This window comes from Symphalangus syndactylus, chromosome 4 (assembly GCF_028878055.3).
Source record: "Symphalangus syndactylus isolate Jambi chromosome 4, NHGRI_mSymSyn1-v2.1_pri, whole genome shotgun sequence".
NCBI lineage: Eukaryota > Metazoa > Chordata > Mammalia > Primates > Hylobatidae > Symphalangus > Symphalangus syndactylus.
Window position 1 is genome coordinate 146,916,052 of NC_072426.2, and position 17,900 is coordinate 146,933,951.

General features: G+C 37.9%; 1 pseudogene; it reads right to left on the reverse strand.

The window, feature by feature from the left end:
* Positions 1-14,894: 14,894 nt before the first annotated feature.
* Positions 14,895-15,576, reverse strand: LOC129480353 (GTP-binding nuclear protein Ran-like; annotated as a pseudogene).
* Between the last annotated feature and the right edge of the window lie 2,324 nt (positions 15,577-17,900).

The following is a 17,900-nucleotide window of genomic DNA, read 5'->3' on the forward strand; positions in this document are numbered from 1 at the left end:
GAATCATACATAAGAAAGCTTGAAAATGTTAAGAATCAAATAAGCCCATTATCTAGAAATAAATAGAACTTGCTGTGTAATTCAATTAAATTCGATAGAGCAAATAATTACTGGCACCTGTAGTAGGCACTGTGGCGTACGCCAAGCTTTCCATGAGACACTCCTTCTGCCCTCTGTACTTGTTAGTGTATTGCGAACCTATGTTCTCCGTACTGAAGAAACAGAGAATGGAGAATTTCCCATCCTTCTCTCTAGTCTCAATTTCCAAAGGCAACCTTCTTATAATTTCACTCTCTTGCATGGGAAATTCATACAAAGTCCATCAGCCCTGTAATTAGTCTAGAGCCATCGGTGAAAAAGTAGGGATGAGAACAGGCAGATTTAGCAACTCATGTTGAAGTATCCATCTTACTCCAGAAGCTGGTAGTGACTATAATGGATCTTTTCCTCTGCTACTCTTTTACTTTCATGCCCAGACTTAACGTTATCAGTCTAGAATTTCTGATACTCCAGAGGAAACCCGTATGAGATACTGCATGTGGCTCTCTGACCTCATTCTCCCTGCCCAACCTTTCTGAGATCCCACCCCAAGGAAAGGCTGGTGAATTGCAGCAAGATTATACTCAAAACCATGTCCTGTTTCTTTCCAGGTCTTTTGTAGGATGTATTCATTCTGGGGAACAAATAGAAATAAGAAAATCTCCACTACTACCACCTTAGTCCAAGCCATTATACCATTACATGTCTCACCTGGTTATTGCAACACACACACACACACACACACACACATGTTTAGAGACAGAGTCTTGCTGTATTGCCAAGGCTGGAGTGCAGTGGTGCAATCACAGCTTACTGTAATCTTGAACTCTCATGCTCAAAAGATCCTTCTGCCTCAGCCTCCAAGAAGGTAGAACTACAGGTGTGCCTCACCCTCACTGGCTAATCATTTTTTAGCTTTTTTGATAGAGATGGGGTCTTGCTATGTTGCCCAGGCTAGTCTTGAACTCCTGGCCTCAAATGATCCTTCCACATCAGCCCTCCAAAATGCTAGGATTACAGATGTGAGCCACTGCATCAGGCATGGCTATTGCAATGTTCTTCTAACTGGTTAACCTGTTTCTGTTCTAGACTTTTCAACACATCAGGCATGCTGTCACCTCAGGCCATTTGTACTTGCTCTTCCCTCTGTCTGGACCACGTTTCACTTTATTTTGGGCTCTATTCCACAGTGTCTCTGTACTGAAATGTCAGCATCCTCAGTGAGGATTTATCTGGGCTACTTTATATGAAATTGTAACTCCCAGGCCTTATGTTTCCTAATCCCATTCTGAATTTTATTTTTCACTAAGTTATTTATTGTCATCGAATGTATGGCATATTTAAAATTTTTACTCTGCCTATTCTCTGTCTCTCACTACATGATGTAAGGTTTGTGAAATATTTTTGTCTGTTTTCTCACCATTGTGTTCCCAGTGCCTCAATGGTACTGCCACATAGTGTCACAAAGTATAGTTTTTATTGTACTTTGCTTCTTCTGCTTCAATAAAGTACAAACACAGTGCAAGAATTCTATCTTACCATTACAAGCTAATGTATCATCATCATATATTTGATGACAAATATATAACAAACTATAATATATAAATTCATATATTTACTCCTTCAACAAACATACATATACATATATTTGTCAAAAGAATAAGTAAATCAATAAATGTATAAAAGGAGGGACTTACTCCTACCTTATAATATTTTTTAGAATACTCTAGTTCCAGTCCAAAACTTGGTTAGAACAACTTAGTTTTCACTTGAGCAAAGAGAACCAATTCCACATTTGCACCTGGTGTTTTCTTTATTACAGATCACAATATTTGGCGTTTGAATTTTGTCTTTTCTAGCTTAAGAGAAGAACGTTGAGGGCAAGTTTAGTAATGTCTGACTTTTCTCATATTTTCAAAAGAGGCACTTGCATTAGAAAGTAAAAAATCTTTAAGCTTTCCAGAAATATTCCCTTTGAGGAAACATCTCAGAAATAAGGTTTAAACGTATCTTTGTGTAATGTGCATATACTAAGAAAAAATACCTCTTTAAGTAGATTAGGGCTGCTTTTAATAATTGAGGTGTGTGATCACATTTCAAACTCAATTCTTCATCTTGATCTTCAGATATTTAACAGAATATTTGGGTCAGATGGTCAACAACTGCACATATTTCTTTTTTCTTCTTTGACTTAAGTGAAGGGAGTAACAAGAGAGTTCTCTCTGCAGTAGAAAGAGTTGGGGGTGGGGTGGGGAGTCAACAAATATGTCCCACCACCTATTTCTGTAAAGTTTTATTGGAACATATCCATGCCCATTTCGCAACTTGTTGACTGTGCATACAGTCTATGCTCACTTTCATGCTAAAACAGCTGAATTGAGTAGTTGCAACAGAGATCATAATGACTTTCAAAGCCTAACATAATTGCTGCCTGGTCCTGTATAAAAACAATTGTGGATCCCTGACATTTGACTATAACCAATACTAGTTGGGAAGGCCAGTGGAAAGGCATGTGGCCACATGGAGGATGCTAAAATAAAAGTGTTTGATAATCCAGAGGATGGCTACTTGGTTCTTAATTAATTTGTAGTTACATATTTTCTCGATTTGTACAATTGCTCAGATCTGTTACATTATTTGTAAATAAAACTATCCTCATTGACATATTATAATTCAGAACTGTTTCATTTTAGTTTGGGATTGGTTTTCAAGTAACAGTGACTTCTGCCACTAATTTGCAATTATTTTACAGCTTTTTAGATCAAGTGCTATTCCATAAGCAGTACTGCATTCTATAACACAAATTACACACTAATTTACCTGTTTTAAATGTGTATCTTTTAATATATGATTAAAAGTTGTTGTAAATGAGCCCTGTTAGAGTGATTAGTTTGGATAAAATCATGTATCTTTAAATACACAAAAATATATTTATTTTTTATTTTTATTTTTATTTTTTTATTTTTGAGACGGAGTCTCACTCTGTCGCCCAGGCTGGAGTGCAGTGGCGCAATCTTGGCTCACTGCAAGCTCCGCCTCACGGGTTCATGCCATTCTCCTGCCTCATCCTCCTGAGTAGCTGGCATTACAGGCGCCCGTCACCATGCCCTGCTAATTTTTTGTATTTTTAGTAGAGATGGGGTTTCACCATGTTAGCCAGGATGGTCTCGATCTCCTGACCTCGTGATCCGCCCTCCTCAGCCTCCTGAAGTGCTGGGATTACAGGTGTGAGCCACCGTGCCTGGCCAAAAATATATATTTAAAAATATAAAAATGTATAAAACTATGTCACAATGAGAAAGTTACGTAGCAATAATGCTACAGTTTGGCGGTCCCCAACATTTCTGGCACCATGGATGGTGGGGGGCAATGATCTCGGGATGAAACTGCTCCATCTAATAAGAGTGAGCAACCTGATCCTTTGCACGTGCAGTTCACAATAGGGTTCGTGCTCCTATAAAAACCTAAAGCCACTGCTGATCTGACAGGAGGTGGAGCTCAGGCAGTAATGCTCCCTTGACCAGTGCTCACCTCCTGCTGTGCAGCCCAGTCCTAACAGGCCATGGACCAGTACCAGACGGCAGCCTGGGGATTGAGGACCTCTGCTATAGTTAATTTGGTCACTGCATCAGCTTCTATAGAAACAACTTGCCTCTTAGATTTTCTTAAAATACAGACAGCATCTGTAGATTTAATGTTATGTCATATTTTTGGAACATCAAGATAAACTATATTGAAATGCCTATTGAGATGTGTGATAAGTAATCCAAATTAAGTACTATTTAACGTCTGAGAAGCTTTCAGAATGTGTTATCTGAATTTGATAATCTCTAGGAAGGCTATACTGAGAATATTTGTCATTTCAGCATAACACAAAGTGTCAAATGAAGGCTTTGGATATATTTATTGGAAAATACAGGGATATGTGACATTTTTAATATTAAATGCAACTCTACTGATCTGAAAAAGTTAGATGTCTCTGTAAACATACTACAAACAGATCTACTTCAGCACTTTGGAAAACAGAGTAGACTTCTGCCCACAGAACAGGCTTAAATGGAAACCATCAAGTCACAAATAGAGAATGCATCTCGTACTGCATTGTTGCAGTAAAATCTATCATTAAATCAAGATGTAAAAATTTAATTTACAGAATCATATATGTGCCAGCTATTGTTCTATGTGCTATCCTGGTGTTATCTCATTTGTTCTTCATAACAACCTTTTTCTATCCTGATGAGGAAACTCAGGCTTAGAGAGGCCAAGTAATTTCTGAAGAACACAGAGAAAGGAAGTGATAGAGCCAGGTTTTGATTCATTAGACAATTCATTTGCTGCTAAAGTCCAGCTCTTAACCTCTGCAGCATACTGCTACTCTAGATAGCAGTAATCTTAGCTTATGGAAAACGGGGGGGGGGCGGGGTGTGGGAATACTTAAATGAATCCTTTCTTTTCATCTGTTTTCATGTCTTGCACAGTCTTAAAGCAGTGCTAAAAACAATGTTGTCTCCTATTCTCATTATGTCCTGCACTCTTCAACGCTGCCTCCCTTACTTTTGCATCCCTCATGTACTTAGTTGCATTTTACAGAAGATCCCTACAAGTAAAAGTGAAAACCGTTTTTTTCAAGGCATTACAGTAATCCTTTTCTTATTTATCCTTTTTTGATTTCTTAAGTATAATGTAAATCTTACGTATTATTCACGATTCGAAATGTATTTTCTTATTAAAGAAAAGCAAAACAGGCCGGGCGCGGTAGCTCACGCCTGTAATCCTAGAACTTCGGGAGGCTGAGGCAGGCGGATCACCTGAGGTCAGGAGTTCGAGACCAGCCTGGCCAACGTGGTGAAACCTCGTCTCTACTAAAAATACAAAAATTAGCTGGGAGTGGTTGTGCATGCCTGTAATCCCAGCTATTTGGGAACTTGAGACAGGAGAATCGCTTGAACCCTGGAGGCAGAGGTTGCAGTGAGCTGAGATCGTGATTGCATCACCACTGCACTCCAGCCTGGGGGACACAGCGAGACTCGATTTCAAATAAAAAAAAAAAAAAAAGAGAAAGAGAAAAACACAGAAATTCCAGTGTTGTTTCAGACAGCTGTATTATGTTGAGATGACTTAGATCTGGAAGGTGTTCATTCTACTGGAAATTTCTGGCAATAAATGTTTTATCTTGATTTATGGTGCTGAAATAATTATTTTCTTTTACTGATTTCATATACTTCAATTGGAAGAACAACGTTTGGAAAGCATCTTTTCGATTGTCTGATTGTCCAGGCACCAGTCACTGCCCTGAATGATTTCAATTTAATTGAACCATGCGGTGCTTGTGTCAACAATTTTAGATAATGCTTGTAAAGAGACTTGGAGGTGAAAAGTGCAGTGTAGCAGAAACACACGTTGCTGATACAATGCTATCAGCCTAAATATGTCAAGGTGATATACAAGCACATTATTTGTACACTTTTATGTAGCGCCAATCAGTATAGTGTTTAGACACAATCTGGATACCACCCTTCCCCTCCATGATCATGAGAATCCTTGTGACTCTTTGGAAAAAAACCTAAGTTGTTTTACTCTGACTTCCTTTCTCCATCTCCCAGCTCCTGGACTGTTTGCCGCATGAGCAGAAAATCACTATGCAGCATGTAGAGGTTGAAGAGTGTAGCCACATTGCCTGCTCAATGCACATCTGGCTGGAATTTTTAGTTCTGCCCTTAGAAAGGTATTGAGAAAAGGAGGTGAGATTTTGGGTAAACAGTTGATAGATTCATCAAAACTTAATTACGTAAATGATCAATGATCTATTATTGACTAATTAATAGTCTCTTCATTCCAGAAAAGATTCGAGGTGTTATGTATCAATATGTAAAATAAGTTAAAAGGTGTGCATGAATAGAAAGTCAGGGCCAGCGGAAATGTAATGTGAAGGTCAAATCTAGGGAGAATTAGAACTATTCAGACCAACGGGAGTAAAGCTGAGTTCAATTGGCTCTGAACTTCCTGGTGACTGAGATGGAAAGGGAAACATGATTGGTGAAGCCTACATTTAATTCACTGAAAATAAACTATGCAAAGATTTCAGTGCATTATGTTGATCACTAAAACTCACAATGGGTGTTACGGATTGAATGTTTGTGTTCTTTCAAATTCATATGTTGAAATCCTAACCCCTAATGTGATGGTATTAGAAGGTGGAGACTTTGGCAGTAGTTAGGTCATGAGAGTGGAGCCCTCAGGAATGGGATTAGTGCCCTTAATCAAAGGGATCCCAGAGAGCTCTGGCACCCTCTTTTCAGAAGCTGACTGTGCTGATACCCTGATCTTCTAGTCTCCAGAACTGTGAGAAATATGTTTCTGTTATATATTTATTTATTTATTTGAGACAGAGTCTCACTTTGTCACTCAGGCTGGACCGCAGTGGCATGATCTCGGCTCATTGCAATCTCCTGGGTTCAAGTGACTCTCATGCCTCAGCCTCCCGAGTGGCTGGGATTACAGGCGTGTACCACCATGCCCGGCTAATATTTGTATTTTTGTAGAGACAGAGTTTCACCATGTTGGCCAGGCTGATCTGGAACTCCTGGTCTCAAGTGATCCACCCACCTTGGCCTCCCAAAGTGCTGGGATTACAGGTTTGAGCCACTGCGCCTGGCCTCCATTGCTTATAAACCACCTAGTTTATGTCACTTTTTGTAGCAGCCTGAATCAGCTAAGACAATGGGTTAAGGCTTTTGTAAGTCCCACCTCCATGTGTCAATAATTTTTAAGGAAGTGTATGGATTCATTCTGCCCTGCCACAGGTAACATAACTAAATGTATTATTTCTCTACTTTAAAAGGCACTGGAAAGAAAAAAAAATTCTTTTTACAATGTAGATCATTTAAATATGGAGCATAATTAATTCACTTGGCAAATCTGGCTGGTCATATTCTTAGTTCAATTATAAGGACCAAATCCAGTGATGTTATTTAAAACTACCTGGAGATATAGTATCTTTCTTTGCATTTGCTCCAGTATATTCCTGTTTCTAGGCTTTTATCTCGTCTGTGACCTTTGTCTTAAATATGCCTGTTAGGAACTGTGAAGGGTCTGATATATTACCCTACTTGCTAGCTAACAAGTTAGCCTGCCATGGTTTCATGACCCAAAGCAATAGCAGTAGCTGGTGTATTAGCATTTATGTCACTACCACAAGCTCCAGTTCCAACAGTGTGACCACCCAACAGGGTGACATAAAGTGGGCCAGGTGACACCTGTACACCCAGTGGGTTGCATTGCCGGAGAGGAACTCTGAGCTTACGGAAACTAAGTGTTTTATAATGGGCAGTTAGCATGTCTGCTCCATTGCCCCAGAGAGAGATATTCTTTCTACCTTCCGAGGTGGTTAGCTATACAAACATCTCTGAAAAGATAGTTTGGAACAATGACAGTTCACGCCTCTGCAAGAAATTCAGAACGGCCCGGTTTGATTGCTCATCAGAAATAAAAAAGAAAGGAAAAAGAAAAAAAAAAGTAATGTAAAAATGTAAGAGACCTATGGAGAACTGCCTCCTAGCAATACCCTCACTACCTTTTATCTACTGAGATGCTATTCATTCCGTAAAATCAACACTTTAAGAACCACCTCCTTTCAGCCTTCTTGGTGCCTGTGTTTTAGAGAAATCTTCTCTCTCATTGACTTTTCATTGTATTATAGCCTATACCAATATTTTATATTAGTCATCTAATTTGCACCTCCCTGTGTCTTATGGTTTCACGTGAGTATTATCTTTTCAAGGAGGATCTAAGATCTTTGAGGGCAGAAACCCCTTTTAGAGCTATTTTGCATCCACTACAATACTCAATACTGTAGATGGTATGTAGAGAATATATACGAGGATGTGAGAAAAGGCAACAATTGGAAAAGTTGTCCATGGCAACAAAATAAAAAATTCGTATTTTGTATCCACGGTAATACTCAATACTGTAGATGCTATATAGAGAATATAAATGAGGGTATGAGAAAAGGCAACAATTGGAAAGGTTATCCATGGTAACAAAATGAAAACTGGCCATAGTTTCCTATTTGTCATGCTACAGCGACCAAAAAATGGAATTCCCAGACTAAGAATCTGAAGGTCTATGACTTCATAGTTGTAGCATGACAGGATTCCACAGCTAACTCCTGGCTTGACTTTACTGGAATTTGATCTCAGTGTGTTGGTGACTTGTGTTGATTTATCTCTGATTAAACATAGGGGATGGAAGGGACTCTCATGAGGCAAGGCTGGCTCTTTTTTATATCCAGAAGCTTCTTGGACAAATGGGATCATGCAAATGTGTGGAAGAAAAGTCGCAACAAGGTGGAGGATGAAATTCTGGGACACTATCATCCATGTACATATGAATTCATCCAGCAACAAATCCATATTTACAGCAAATGAACTATCTGCACTGTGCCAGCCATGCAAGTCTGGCTCTGACATGAGAGAATGAGACCAGCATGTGGCTTTGAAGTATCTTGGCAATCCTCACAAATATTTTTTTTCCTTCTGTTTCTCTTAAAAAGGAAAGAAAGAATAAAATATGTTTAAAAATGGAAATGGAAGGCTCCTCTATAAAACATTAATTTATAGATAGATGTGTGAGTGGCATTATGGCCAAGAGGAAAGTATAGGCTTTGGAACTGTGTTAAAATCTGGACTGTACCACTTATCCAGTATGTGTGTCAGGTTAAATTGTGTGGGCTTGCTGAGTTATCGGTAAATGTGGAAAATGAAACCCATTTCTTGAGATATTTGAGAATTAAATGGGATAATGTATGTCACATACCCAGTGCAGGGTCTGGCACCAAAATGACAACATCTATTATTACTAAGCAATTGACTCATAAGGACGATTGATGGCTGGAAGACTGAAGAAGAATTAAAAAGATCTCTTGGAGGCATCCCAAGTAGGAAATAGACATTGACGCAGGTTTTAACTACAAGCAAGTGTACCCACCAGGCTTCAGAAATGGAGGAAAAAAGATGACTGCTTTCTAGATGGTTTTCCTAGTTAGTGATGAATTAAATCAAACCTTTTAGCCTTCAGCACCGAGGAGAAAAAAAAAAAGAAACAACTTTGTAAACATCAATCATTGTAAATTTTTCATGCTGAAAGTAGACAATTTACATAATCCCTTCGATATAAGGCTTTGCCTGAGTTTCAGGTTGGCTTTTCATATTTTTTGCATGCTTTTTAGGTCTCCCCATTTTTAATATAAAATAAAATTATCATGTAGCGAGTGACGGTTTCTTTGTCAAACTGAAATAAGGTAATTGGTAGTTTTCCAAGATAGTCTAAAGGGGGTAAGTTATATTTATGTGATCTAAATCCATTGGTTAAATGCATAGGGATTAACATCTGTTAAAAGAGTTGTGCTTGGCATGCAGGTGTTTCAATATTTGCATTTAGTATGTGTTTCAGAAACAGCCTCTGAGAAAAACATTTATATAACAATCTGGTGTTTTATTGTCTAAATCTGTCAGGACAGTCATTTTGTTACTCAGACTTTGTGACCCTCTTGCAAGCCGTAAACTATTTAACGAAGTGAGTATATTGAGAAAGATGACAGACTTTCAAACTTTGGGGAAAGAGTATTATATGAGAAGAATCAGCTTTTCCTCCTGAGACTGTGCCTAATATGTGAACAGCAAAAACAATTACACTGGTGATTTCAGGAAGTCCAATAAAATCCATAGCACAGTCTCACTTTTGAAATATTACATCACTCAGCAAAAGCTTATGTTCGTATATTAAGCTGAAATGAACTAATCATGAATTAATTACCATCAGTTCACTTTTGTGAATGGAGTGCAGAGGTAGGGCTCTGGTTTCAGTCCACTCAGCGCTGCAGGGTTTAACTATGCCTGCAGTTTAAGTCTCACAGTGCCCATATGTTGAGAGCAAGCTGATCTCCTTATTTCAGCCGTCTTCGCGATCACCTCTCATTGTGGTGATTGAGTTAACCATTCTGTAATCCACACTGTTAAAATAACTGGTGCTCTGGTCCGTTTGTTTTGTAGGTACAGTGGGGAAAATGAATGTAGTGCATCTCCAGAGATTTGTGGCTTGAAATTAGAAAGAAAATAGACAAATCAAGTGGTTTCACACATTGCCAGATTATACCTCAAGAAAATTAAAACTAGGTAAAAGCTGAATTATAAGTGAGCTCTGCTTTATAAATAAACCACACATGGCTATGATAGTGCATGATGGCTCACTTTGGCGTCATTACTTTTAAAATGTTTAAATGTACTCAGGGTGCATGAATTCCAGTCAGAAACACTGTCTTGTGTGTAAATAACAATTAACTTTTAATGTTAATGTCTGCTGTGTGGCTTGTTCTCACACAATTATATTGTTTTTGACTTCTGGATAGTTCCCAAATCACGTTCAGGACACTTTGGGCATTCACCGAGGAAGTTTCAGTGGATGCAGATTTCAGATATTTTCTGGCTTTGGGGAATTGTCTCCCCAAACCACTGGGTGGGGCAGGGATGTGTATGTGAGGTCACATTTAGACTTTTGCCTGATAGCTTCTGGAGTGGTTTGCACTTCTCTAGGGCTAGAACAGCCATCTACTGTTATATTTACTGAATACAAAGACTGTCCCAAATTTCGTGGCCAGTCTTATGAACTCTACCTTATCTCTATCTCTCCTTCAGGTGGTTTCCAGAATTTTGATCAAATAAGCAGAAAAATCTCCAAGAATTTGGGGGAAGAGAACCTAGTTGATGGTCAACTTTCAATTTTGCCAATTATAGACATGAAAGAAACTACTTTTATCACTTAATAAATGGCAGTACCTTTTAATACCAATATTAAGACAGTTATAATCAATGAACGAAAAACAGCGCTTTAAATGGAGTCAATTTAACTTTTGCAGAGGTAATTTCATGGTCTCTTTTTCTTGTTTGAATGACAATTTTGCCGTGGATTGGCGTCTAGCAAGAGAATGTTGAGAATCATTGAAAAACTTCAAGTACCTTTGACTTGGAATCAGGACACCTGGGTTGGGGGTCAAACACCATTCCATGTTAGCTATGGGATTCTTTCTGAGCTTTCTTTGTAAAATGGAGATGGTAACCCTTGCCTGGATTTTCTCACAAGGCTATTGTGAAATGCATGTGGAATGATGTATGCAAAAGTGTTTTTTTAAACCAGAAAGCACAAGCAAAATTAGATAGTTTTATTGTAAATTTATAGAAGATTATCATGAGCTAATAGAATCCTACGGCTGGGCACAGCCTTCGAAATTCATCTGAAAAACCACCTCACCGTGTTTCTGCTGTTTGACCTTTCCATTTTTCTTTAAGAAAGATTTCTCTTCTATTACCCAGTACCTTCAGCCAAAGGAACTGGACCATTTTTATTCAAATGCCACCCTGAATATTCATGTGTATTTCTGTTGCTGAATTATCTACCTGCTCCTGTCCATCTGAAATGTAAACTCTTGGGATGTTGCTCCCCAGTAAATGTTACCTCAGTTTTGACAGGAGGCTGTATTCCTAGGGATTGACTGTCATAGGATTCCTGGTCCCTGGCAGTTAGGGAACGGACTGGTTGTGGAATTCATGAATGAAATTGTTTTCTAAAAAATGTATAGTCTGTCATATTCCTGTGCTACATCAGGGAAAACAAAAACCAAAAACTCCCCTTCGGAGTCACTTGTGAGCTATTGGATACTTGCTTGCAAGGTATCATTTGTCCTATACACCCTTAAGTACCCAAGTTAGGAAGTCACTATCTGTGGGCTTTGGACCTCTCCACTTTCAGTGGCAGCACGTGCCACCTTTGGTCCCTGAGGGGTAAAAGATTTTTTAAAAAATCGAGCTAATTTTAAACCTTTCCCTGTAACATCTACCCTGTAACATTATACCTTTCCCTGTAACATCTACCTATTAATACTGGTTCCTTGAAGAAAGAAATGCTATTTTTTTTCTCTGTGATGGCTTTGAGAAAGGCAAAAAATTTAATTCCTGAGATTTTTATTTTATTTTGTTCAAGCCAAACATCTTTAATCCCCTTAACCATTTCTCATATGGAAAAATTCCGAGTCCCCCAAATTCCTAGTCATCCTGTCCTGCTTCTCTCAACTCTCAGTTGGGTGCCTTTGCTTGTGATATGAATTGAAAATATTTTAGCTCAATTTGTCTTTTGCCTTTTCTCTTTGTTTATAATAGTATGGCGGTTTGCTGCACCAATGACCATCATCTACATTAGGTATTTCTCCTAATGCTATCCCTCCTCTGGCCCCCCACCCCCTGACAGGCCCTGGTGTGTGATGTTCCCTTCCCTGTATCCATGTTGTTCAACTCCCACTTATGAGTGAGAACATGCGGTCTTTGGTTTTCTGTTTCAGTGTTAGTTTGCTGAGAATGATGGTTTCCAGCTTCATCCATGTCCCTGCAAAGGACATGAACTCATCCTTTTTTATGGCTGCATAGTATTCCATGGTGTATATGTGCCACATTTTCTTTATCCAGTCCATCATTGATGGACATTTGGGTTGGTTCCAAGTCTTTGCTATTGTGAACAGTGCTGCAATAAACATACATGTGCATAAGTCTTTATAGTAGCATGATTTATAATCCTTTGGGTATATACCCAATAACGTGATTTCTGGGTCAAATGGTATTTCTGGTTCTAGATCCTTGAGGAATCGCCACACTGTCTTCCGCAATGGTGGAACTAATTTACAGTCTCACCAACAGTGTGAAAGTGTTCCTATTTCTCCGCATCCTCTCCAGCATCTGTTGTTTCCTGACTTTCTAATGATTGTCATTCTAACTGGCATAAGATGGTATCTCATTGTGGTTTCAATTTGCATTTCTCTAATGACCAGTGATGATGAGCTTTTTTTCATATATTTGTTGGCCGCATAAATGTCTTCTTTTGAGAAGTGTCTGTTCATATCCTTTGCCCACTTTTTGATGGGGTTGCTTTTTTCCTGTAAATTTGTTTAAGTTCTTTGTAGATTCTGGATATTAGCCCTTTGTCAGATGGACAAATTGCAAAAATTTTCTCCCATTCTGTAGGTTGTCTGCTCACTCTGATGATAGTTCCTTTTGCTCTGCAGAAGCTCTTTAGTTTAATTAGTTTGATTTTGCCAGGAAACAAAGGCAGTTTCTTTCTTCTTTCTAGTTTAGATGCCTTTTATTTCTTTTTCTTGCCTTATTGAACTAGCCAGAACTTTCTAGTCCAATATTGTATGAACATGGTGAGAAAAGGCATCATTGCCTTTTTCCTGTTCGTAAGGAAAAAGCAATCAGTCAGTCTCCATTAAATATGATATTAGCTTTAAGTTTTTTAAACAGATGCTATCTATCAGATTGAGGAAGTTCTCTTCTATCCTTGCTTTGCTAAGAGTTTTTAGCAGAAACACTGAATTTTGTCAAATGCTCTTCCTGCATTTGTTGAGATGATCATATGATTTTTCTTTTTAGGCTGTTAATAGGGTGAATTACATTGATTAATTTTTGAATGTTAAAACAATCTTGCTTTTTGTGAATGAATCCTATTCAGCCATGTTGTATCATCTTCTTATATGTAATGTCTGTCTGTTTTTCATATTCCCAAAGCTTCTGGCCTCATGAAAGAAGGTAGAAAATATTTTATCTTCTTCAATTTTCTGTAAGAGTTTTTGTAGAATTGGCATCATTTGTTCCTTAAATGTTTAGTAGAATTCTCCAGCAAAGTCAGATGGGCCTGGAGGTGTTTTTTGTTGTTGTTGTTGTTTGGGGGGGTGGTTAAATTACAAATTTAATTTATTTAATAGGCTATTTAGATTATACTTGGATGAAATTGGTAGTTTGCTTCTTTCAAGAAATTTACCTATTTCTTCTAAATTGTCAAATTTATTGGCATAATGTTCATTATAATATTTTCTTATTTTAAAAAATATATGTAAAAGAGGTAGTGATGTTACCTTTATTATTTCTGACAATGGGTAATTTGTGTCTTCTTTCTTTTTTCCTCTGATTGGCTTGGCTACAGCTTTACTAATTGTATTGATCTTCTTAAAGAAGTAGCACTGGGTTTCATTAATTTTTCATTGACTTTATATACTTTATTAATATCTACTCTGATTTTTTTCATAAGTTATCTTCTTCTACTTTGGTTTTAATTTGTTCTTTGGCTTCTAGTTTCTTTTCTATTTTCTTATTCCTTTTTTTTAGATATTTTAAATATAACTTTATTTTGATAAAGGAATGGGAATGACAGTAACAAACAAGATTTCACCACTGAATATTGTGATGTGACTGTAGCAGTCTTTTTTTGGGGGGAGCGGGGATGGAGTTTCACTCTGTCACCAGGCTGGAGTGCTGTGGCGTGATCTCCACTCACTGCAACCTCTGACTCCCTGGTTCAAGTGATTCTCCTGCCTCAGCCTCCTGAGTAGCTGGGATTACAGGCCCGCGCCACCACCCCTGGCTATTTTTTGTATTTTTAGTAGAGACGGAGTTTCACCATGTTGACCAGGATGGTCTCGATCTCCTGACCTCGTGATCAGCCTGCCTCAGCTTCCCAAAGTGCTGGTATTACAGGCGTGAGCCACTGCGCCCGGCTGAATGTAGCAGTCTTATATTTGAAACTCTAGGAATCAACTGCATTCCAAAACAGCTAAATATGCAGGTCCAAACAATGAAGGTATTTTTTAAACTGCCACATTCACTCCGAAGCCCACTCATCTCCTTCAGCATCCCACAGATGAAGCACATATTCCGCTTAGCTAGATAACAATGAGGTGGCACAGGGCTGCACCGCTGACATCACAGGACAACTGCCTATAAAACTAAGACTTCTGACATTGGGCTCCAGCTTCAGTCTCACAGGTCATTATCCTAATCCAGGAGAGCAGTTGTCTGAGCAACCTCTAAGTCGTGCTCACACTGTGCTGCCAAAGCTGGGTCCATGACAACCTCCGGTGGGGAGAGAGCAGACATGGCAACAAATTCCAAGTTAGGGTCTCCAGTGAGCTGCCTAGCAAGCCAGCGGAAGGGCTTTTCAAAGTTGTAGCTACTTTTGGCAGAAATGTCGTAGTACTGAAGATTGTTCTTTTGGTGGAAGACAACGGATTTTGCCTTCCCTTTCCTGTTCTTAATATCCACTTTGTTGCCACACAACATGATGGGGAGGTTTTCACACGCTCACACCTGATCTCTATGCCAGGTAAGCACATTCTTGTAAGTAACTCTTGATGTTACATCAAACATTATAATGGCACACTGGGCTTGGATATAATAGCCATCTCTCAGTCTACCGAACTTCTCCTGGCTGGCTGTGTCCCATACATTGAACTTAATAGGTCCTCTGTTGGTGTGGAACACTAGGGGATGAACCTCAACACCTAAGGTGGCTGTACACTTCTTCTCAAATTCACCAGTCAAATGGTGTTTCATGAAGGTCGTTTTCCCAGTACCACCATCACCAACCAATACAAGTTTGAACTGGACCTGGAGTTCTCCCTGTCCAGCCATCCCGGCGTTCTTTCCAGAAGAATCTCCGCACCTGTCCACCTGAGCTCTTACTCCTTTTTTTTTTTTTTTTTTTGAAATGGGGTCTCACTGTGTTACCCAGGCTGAACTGCAGTGGTGTGATATGGCTCACTGCTGCCTTGAACTCCTGGGCTCAAGCAGTCCTCCTGCCTTAGCCTCCCAAGTAGCTGATACAATAGGCACGTGCCACCATGCCTGGCTAAGTTTTTATTTTTGTTTGTAGAGACAGGATCTCTCTCCATTGCCCACACTGGTCTCAAACCCCTGGCCTCAAGCAATCATCCAACCTCAGCCTTCTGAGTACTGGGATTACAAATGCAAGCCACTGTGCCCAGCTCCTGTTTCTACTTTCTTAAGGTACAAGTTGAGGTCATTGATTTGAGACCTTTCCACTGTTCTAATATGGATGTTCAGTGTTACGGATTTGCCTCCAAATATTGTTTTAACTGCATCTCACAAAATTTAGAATGTGTGTTTTCTCTTTCATTCAGTCTCACATGATTAGAAATTTTCTATTTTTTTCATGGATCATTTAAAAGAACGTTGTTTAGTTTCAATATACTTGAGGATTTTCTAGATTTTTTTCTGTTTTTGATTTATAATCTAATTTATTGTGCTCATAGTACAGCTTTGCATGGTTTGAATCCTTTTAAATTTATGGAGGCATGTTTTGTGACCCAGAAAATGGTATGTTTTGGAAAATGTTTCATGTGCACTTGGAAGAATATATATTATAGTTAAGTATTGTGGGATGGATTATTCTATAAATATCAATTAGGTCAAGCTGATTGATGGTGTTCAACTCATATTCTTACTGATTTTCTGTTTACTGGTCTTATCAATAACTGAACAGGGATTTTTGAAATATCTGACTACAATTCTGAATTTGCCTCTTTTTTGTTGTACTTTGATCAGCTTTTGTTTCATGTGTTTTGATGCTCTGCCTCTTTATCATATGAAATGACCTTTTCATTCTTAATAATAATCTATGTTCTGAAATCTACTTTATCCTATTTTAATATAGCCATTTCATCTTTCTTTTCATAGGGATAGCATGGTATATCTTTTTCCATTCATTTCCTTTTAGTTAATTTGTGTTTTATATTAAAATTTTTTTTTCTTCTCTAGCTGCATATAGAGTTGGATCTTGCCTTTTATTTCTTAAATTCAATCTGAGAATCTCTGCCTTTCACTGTGGTATTTAGACCATTTACATTAAATGTGATATTTGATACCATGAGTCTAAATTTACTCTCTTGCTATTTTTTCTCTCTATTCTTTGTCTATTATCTTTTTCTCTTTTTTTCTATTTTTTATCTTTTCCCATTTTTAAATAATTGACTACTTTATGCTTCCATTTTATATTCATTGTTGGCTTATTAGTTATAATGCTTTGCTGTGTAATTTTAGTGATAGCTTTGGTGTTTATAGAAAATATCTTTAACTTATTACACTCTACCTTCTGGTAATATACTGCTTCATATTTTTATAAAAATATTGCCACAGTATACTTCCATTTTCTCCTCCAAGCCTTTGCACCACTGTTGTCATACATTTTATTTCTACATATGTTATAACACCCCCAAAATATTGCTATTTTTGCTTCATATAGTCAAGTATCTTTTAAAGATACTTAATTAGTAATAGAAATCGTTTTAAAAATATGTAGTTACCATTTTTGATGCTTTTAATTTGAGCACAGATTTTTATTTCCATCTGTTATTTTTCTTCTGGCTGAAGGACTTTTTATGTCACTTCTTGTATTTAAGCTCTGTTAGTGATGAATTATTTCAATTTTTGTATGCTTCAAAAAGTTTGTTTTTGAAAAATACTTTTGCTGTGTAAAAGATTATCATTTGATTTTTTTCAGTACTTTATATTTCTCTACTGTCATCTGCATTACATTGTTTCTGATGAAAATCTAATGCCATCCTAATGTTTGTTCCTCCCTACCCCACTCAGGACAACTGATGTTCCTTTGTATGTAATGTTTTTTTCCTTACAGCTAGTTTTAAGATGTTTTTCTCTCTATCATCATAATTTTAAGCAGTTTGATCACGTTGTGACTTGGTTTCTTTTTATTTATTTATTTGTGTGTGTGTGTGCTTAGAGTTCATTGAGCATCTCGGATCTGTGGACTTTTGTACTTCATTAAATTGAAAATATTTTGGCCATTATCTTTTCAAATATTACCTTGACCTTTTTTTCTTTAAGAACTCCAATTACATGCATATTAGACAAGCTGAATTTGTCACTTAGCTCACTGATGACTCTGTTAAATCCTTTTAGTCATTGTGTTTCATTTGGGATAATTTCCATTGTCTTCAAATTAACTAA